The 6,719-nt window shown below is 44.4% G+C and overlaps 2 non-coding genes across 2 annotated transcripts; one reads left to right on the plus strand and one right to left on the minus strand.

Annotated features, from left to right (window-relative positions):
• Positions 1-974: 974 nt before the first annotated feature.
• TRNAL-CAG (transfer RNA leucine (anticodon CAG)) lies at positions 975-1,058 on the minus strand. Its single transcript has one exon. It is a non-coding gene; the product is annotated as a tRNA-Leu (tRNA).
• A 4,387-nt stretch (positions 1,059-5,445) lies between these two features.
• On the plus strand, positions 5,446-5,529 carry TRNAL-CAG (transfer RNA leucine (anticodon CAG)). Its single transcript has one exon. It is a non-coding gene; the product is annotated as a tRNA-Leu (tRNA).
• Positions 5,530-6,719: the final 1,190 nt, after the last annotated feature.

Genomic DNA, 6,719 nt, shown 5'->3' on the forward strand with positions numbered 1-6,719 from the left:
ATCATCTGTTTACCCCCCAGGGTCGGCTTTTCCCTCGGACACAGCGAGGGATCCCACCTCTACCGCCTCAAGGGCAGTGTCCTGGAGCTTCAGACTCTTGGTCGGGGGATACAACTAGGGAGTATGACCAGTACCTCGCCCAGGCGGCCTCACCTGCTATGCTGAACAGGGGCCTTGTGGAGGAATGGGAAGATTGGAAGGGATAGGCAAGGAAGAGGAAAGGAAGCGGCCGTGGCCTTATGTTAGGTACCATTCCGGCATTCGCCTGGAGGAGAAGTGGGAAACCACGGAAAACCACTTCCAGGATGGCTGAGGTGGGAATCGAACCCACCTCTACTCAGTTGACCTCCCGAGGCTGAGTGGACCCCGTTCCAGCCCTCGTACCACTTTTCAAAAAAGTTCGTGGCAGAGCCGGGAATCGAACCCGGACCTCCGGGGGTGGCAGCTAATCACGATAACCACTACACCACAGAGGCGGACATCTTTAATCATTCTGTTGTATAATGTACGCAACAGGGAATTTTTAAATTTATTTCTTTTTTTATTTTTTTTTATTTGCTATTTGCTTTACGTCGCGCCGACGAGCAAATGGAAGGAAGCGGTCGTGGCTATAATTAAGGTACAGCCGCGACATTTGCCTGGTGTGAAAATGGGAAACCACAGAAAACCATCTTCAGGGCTGCCGACAGTGGGGTTCGAACCCACTATCTCCCGATTACTGGATACTGGCCGCACTTAAGCGACTGTATCTATCGAGCTCGGTCAATAGGGTTTTATTTACTGAGCTTAGGTAATGATCCTTTCGATAGAGGATGTCACTATAGAAGATGGAAGATGGCAGAAGTTACTCATGTAAGTTTACAGATGTAATAATAGGAGTGAATCGGACATGCTTGGCTGTTTAATTTAGTATAAATATTGAAGCACGTTCGAAGAAGTTTACGTGAAGCACCTAAAAATAAAGCAAAAATATTTGTCAGAAGTGGGATTCGAACCCACGCCCACAGAAGTGGACTGCGACCTGAACGCAGCGCCTTAGACCGCTCGGCCATCCTGACTCACTGCTGCTTGATGGAAAGGCTGCGTAACAAACCTCATTTTAGTTTATTCTAATAAAATTGTAACTTTTTCGTAGGTTTGCAATGAAATAAAAATATCAGTTTTCTCTTGTGAAAACCGGAAAGGTCTGATGGGAAATCGAGTGCTGGGCTGCGGAAGGTAAAATTATAATGGAAACCATTGTATAGTATTACGTTCTGTACTGCCTGTACAATCTATTTTTGGTTACCATTGCCCTCGGCGCATCAAATAAGGTTTTGCCTCCCTTACATCTGAAATTGAAATACAGTATATGTTCAACCGTTGCCTACGCTATAATAAAAGGCCTGGACAAGCCGACACATTTCTGGGCGAACGATGTAGTTCAGGCAATGGCCGCTTGGATCGCGTTTATGTTCTGTTGTTCTCATGTTCTGTCTATATCCTTATATTGAAGATTCATACAATAACGCGAAATAATACATTTTTATTATCATTATGTCCGGTGTGAATGAGATATAAATATACAAAAGAAGTTAGAACACGCTACACTTCATAGAGTTCTTTCATTTTGCACTTGTTTATCACAAAGGAGTAAAGAATAGGGAAATAGGCCTAAATAGAAGTACTGAACCGTTTTTTTCCCTAATCCTATAATTTCAACACTTTTCTGCACAGAGGCTTGCTCTTGAATTTGTTTAATAAATCACAGTCATTAGTCACTTTCTTTGCATTATTATCAAGAATAGGCCTGAAAAATGTAAGTATAACGTATGTGATGTGTGCTGGATCACAGTCGCGGCAATGAAACGTCTCTTTAAACTTTAGAGCGGTAAGGAATTTCAGCTTTCGGACAAGTTTGCATTTTCCGAGATATCCTAACGCCCGCGTTGTAAATATTAATACATTTTTAATAAGAAGAATTTGCATCGGCACTTTGTCGGGGAGGCAGAATTCCCCACACAGTACTTACACCGTAATCTGATTCGACAAAGTGCAAGCTACATGTTCTGGAGTTATCATTAGGAGCCGGAAGAGATAATTTTCTGCTGCCCTATCCAGAAATAGCAGGCCTCCATTTCTCCCGTAAACTCGGATTTTTAGGAAAAAGATGAAAATTTATATTTGTGTATATTTCTTCGCTGTGTCAGATGTGCAGTTAGGCACGCAAAATTAACCATCATAATAATGTTAATAATAAATAATATTATTGGCTTTACGTCCCACTAACTACTTTTTCGATTTTCGGAGACGCCGAGGTGCCGGAATTTTGTCCCACAGGAGTTCTTTTTACGTGCCAGTAAATCTACCGGCAGGAGGCTGACGTATTTGAGCACCTTCAAATACCACCGGATTGAGCCAGGATCGAACCTGCCAAGTTGGGGTCGGAAGGCTAGCGCCTCAACCGTTTGACTCACTCAGCCCGGCAATAAACCATCTTAACCTACAGAATGGAAAGAGAAACTTGACGGTAATTGGCCCCAGGGGCTCTGAAATTTTGAACTGTGTTGGCAACCACGGGGCTCTTAACTGAGTCCTGGCATTTCTTCCACTTACTTGTGCCAGGCTCCTGACTTTCATCTATCCTATCCGACCTTCCTTGGTCAACTCTAGTTCTTTGCCGACCCCTACGCTATTAGGTTTCCGAGGGCTAGGGAGTCTTTTATTTTCACGCCCTTCGTGGCCCTTGTCTTCCTTTGGTCGATACTTTCATTTTTCGAAGTGTCGGACCCCTTCCAGTTTTTCTCTCTGATTAGTGTTATATAGAGGATGGTTGCCTAGTTGTACTTCCTATTAAAACAATAATCACCACCACTACCTTGACGATAATTTGGAAGCACATAACTAAACAAATGTTACTGTAAATGCATCTCAGCAACCATCCATATATTGCAAATCGTGAGACCAAATAAATTAAAAAACGACAAAACTCTTTATATTTCACGTTAGATAAGGCCTTACCGTATAAAATAAAGTTTAATATATTATTTCTTCTCATAAAACATGTTGCAGTAACACACATCATCATAGAATTCACGCCAAACAACAGAACATAAACGCGAACCTAGCGGTGGAAAAGAGAAAAACTATTACCCTGCTTTTTATGCAAGAAATTGGCTTTCTGTCCAGGCCTTCTAGTATCTAGTAGGCTTTGGTTCAACCCATGCCCCGTTTCTCTACGGGGTCGGATCAGTAGCTGAAATAGAATAAATTGTGCAGATCTCACAATGCTCGTTTTGTGAATTCATAGGTGCGTAATCTGTAGAGAGAAGAAAAAAGAGGGAGTTCCTATTATATTATATTATATTATATTATATTATATTATATTATATTATATTATATTATATTATATTATATTATATTATATTATATTATATTATATTATATTATATTATATTATATTATATTACATTTGTTCCCTGTTGGCACTATTACGCTTCCCGTCATAAAATAAATGCCGACAAGTTATTACTATATTTTATAATTTTATGACAACATGTGTGGGGAGGAGGGACTTTTGTATTCCTCCTAACGTAAGATTTTTAATGATTTAGGTATGTGTTTTGAACATTCTTGATTACCGTCATCATCATCATCATCATCATCATCATCTGTTTACCCTCCAGGTTCGGCTTTTCCCTCGGACTCAGCGAGGGATCCCACCTCTACCGCCTCAAGGGCAGTGTCCTGGAGCTTCAGACTCTTGGTGGGGGATACAACTGGGGAGAATGACTAGTACCTCGCCCAGGCGGCCTCACCTGCTATGCTGAACAGGGGCCTTTGTGGAGGGATGGGAAGATTGGAAGGGATAGGCAAGGAAGAGGGAAGGAAGCGGCCGTCGCCTTAAGTTAGGTACCATCCCGGTATTCGCCTGGAGGAGAAGTGGGAAACCACGGAAAACCACTTCCAGGATGGCTGAGGTGGGAATCGAACCCACCTCTACTCAGTTGACCTCTCGAGACTGAGTGGACCCCGTTCCAGCCCTCGTAAAACTTTTCAAATTTTCGTGACAGAGCCTGGAATCGAACCCGGACCTCCGGGGGTGCTTGATTACCGTACCGGTCATAATAATTCTTTACTTCTCGTGTAAGTGGTCTGTATTTTCTATTTTCTTTTGAAATAATATAACGTGTCCGCCCGGAGGTCCGGGTTCGATTCCCGGCTCTGCCACGAAATTTGAAAAGTGGTACGAGGGGCTGGAACAAATGCCTAACTTAAGGCCACGGCCACTTCCTTCCCTCTTCCTTGCCTGTCCCATCCAATCTTCCCATTCCTCCACAAGACCCCTGTTCAGCATAGCAGGTTAGGCAGCCTGGGAGAGGTACTAGTTATTCTCCCCAGTTGTATTCACCGACCCAATGTCTGAAGCTCCAGGACACTGCCCTTGAAGCGGTAGAGGTGGCAACCCTCGCTGAGCCCGAGGGAAAAACCAACCCTGCAGGGTAAGCAGATTAAGAAGAAGAAGAAGAAGAAGAAGAAGAAGAAGAAGAAGAAGAAGAAGAAGAAGAAGAATCTAATGTATGGTACAAAACGTACATGAGAGTAATCATAATAAGAGAATGGCCTATCTCTCTCTCTCTCTCTCTCTCCCTCCGTTTAAATGTTTGTAATGCTAAAATGAGAGTAATGTTTATATATTATATTTATAGACTTAATAATTTATTGTTTAAGTTTATATTACTGTCCGCCTCTGTGGTGTGGTGGTTAGCGTGATTAGCTGCCACCCCCGGAGGCCCGGGTGGTGGGTTCGATTCCCACCTCAGCCATCCTGGAAGTGGTTTTCCGTGGTTTCCCACTTCTCCTACAGAAAAATGCCGGGATGGTACCTATCTTAAGGCCACGGTTGCTTCCTTCCCTCTATCCCTTCCAATCTTCCCAACACTCCACAAAGGCCCCTGTTGAGCATAGCAGGTGAGACCGCCTGGGCGAGGTACTACTCCTCCTTCCCAGTTGTATCCCCCGACCCAATGTCTCGCGCTCCAGGCGGTCGAGGTGGGATCCCTTGCTGAGTCCGAGGGAATAACCGACCCTGGAGGGTAAACAGTTTACGAAAGAAAGAAATGACTGCCTTCCATTTGAAATGCCGATCTTCATGGTTATTTTGCAAAGTGCAATTTGCACAACAAATACTGCTGCACAAACAAGTCAACAGAATCACGTATATATTTCATACTGCAGTACGTGACCGAAAGCTCTGACAAGGGAATAGTTAGGGTTGAACAACAAAACGTTATAGGATGATCAATTAGATCAATAAGAAATCTGCTGCACGGCTGCCCACAGCTTGACAAATTGAGTGATTTTGAACAGGAATCCGGTAATTTCAGCTTTATCATGTACATTTATTGATATAAATGGCCAAGATTTTATAATAGATCAGATTTTAGCTTTATCATACGCATACATGTCAGGATGGCCGAGCGGTCTAAGGCGCTGCGTTCAGGTCGCAGTCCACTTCTGTGGGCGTGGGTTCGAATCCCACTTCTGACAAATATTTTCTGCCATCAGCGAAACCATGTTCAAACATAGGATCTTGTGAAATTTCCTAAGCTAAGCAACATTAAACATGGTCGCCAGGTGAATGAGTAGCCCACGTTCTGTTGACTAAAGAAGGTGCGGCAAAATCTGCACACCCTTTTGCAAGTAAACTCTGGTTCAGCGGGGTTTGGGATGTTTAAGACCTAAAAATCTCCCAGATACGCTCTTAAAAATAGCTAAATACGACCCCAAAATGGAAAATATGACCAAACATACGTGTTTCCAACGAATTATTTTAGTCACTACTTGTTTTATTTTTAAGATACAATTCATTATACAGTCTTATTTATCTCAATCTTCTTTTTCTTCTTCCTCCTCCTCTTCTTCTTCTTCTTCTTCTTCTTCTTTATCTGTTTACCCTCCAGGGTCGGTTTTCCCTCGGACTCAGCGAGGGATCCCATCTCTAGCGCCTCAAGGGCAGAGTCCTGGAACTTCAGACTCTGGGTCGGGGATACAACTGGGGAGGATGACAGTACCTCGCCCAGGCGCCCGCAACTGCTATGTTGAACAGGGGCCTTGCCGGGGCATGGGAAGATTGGAAGGGATAGACAAGGAAGAGAGAAGGAAGCGGCCGTGGCCTTAAGTCAGGTACCATTCCGGCATTTGCCTGGAGGAGAAGTGGGAAACAACGGAAAAGCACTTCCAAGATGGCTGAGGTGGGCATCGAACCCACCTCTACTCAGTTGACCTCCCGGGCTGGGTGGACCCCGTTCCAGCCCTCGTACCACTTTTCAAATTTCGTGGCAGAGCTGAGAATCGAACCCGGGCCTCCGGGGGTGGCAGCTAATCACACTAACCACTACACCACAGAGGCTGACTTATCTCTATCATAAATTCATTAATAAACGTTAAACTGAGGTCAGTAGTGGTGTAGTGGTTAGCGTAATTAGCTGCCACCCCCGGAGGCCGGGGTTCGATTCTCGGCTCTGCCACGAAATTTGAAAAGTGGTACGAGGGCTGGAACGGGGTCAACTCAGCCTCGGGAGGTCAGCTGAGGAGAGGTGGGTTCGATTCCCACCTTGGCCATCCTGGAAGTGGTTTACCGTGGTTTCCAACTTCTCCGCCAGGAAAATGCCAGGATGGTACCTAACTTCAGGCCAAGGCCGCTTCCTTCCCTATCCCTTCCAATCTTCCCATCCCTC

The sequence above is a fragment of the Anabrus simplex genome, chromosome 1, assembly GCF_040414725.1.
Source record: "Anabrus simplex isolate iqAnaSimp1 chromosome 1, ASM4041472v1, whole genome shotgun sequence".
NCBI lineage: Eukaryota > Metazoa > Arthropoda > Insecta > Orthoptera > Tettigoniidae > Anabrus > Anabrus simplex.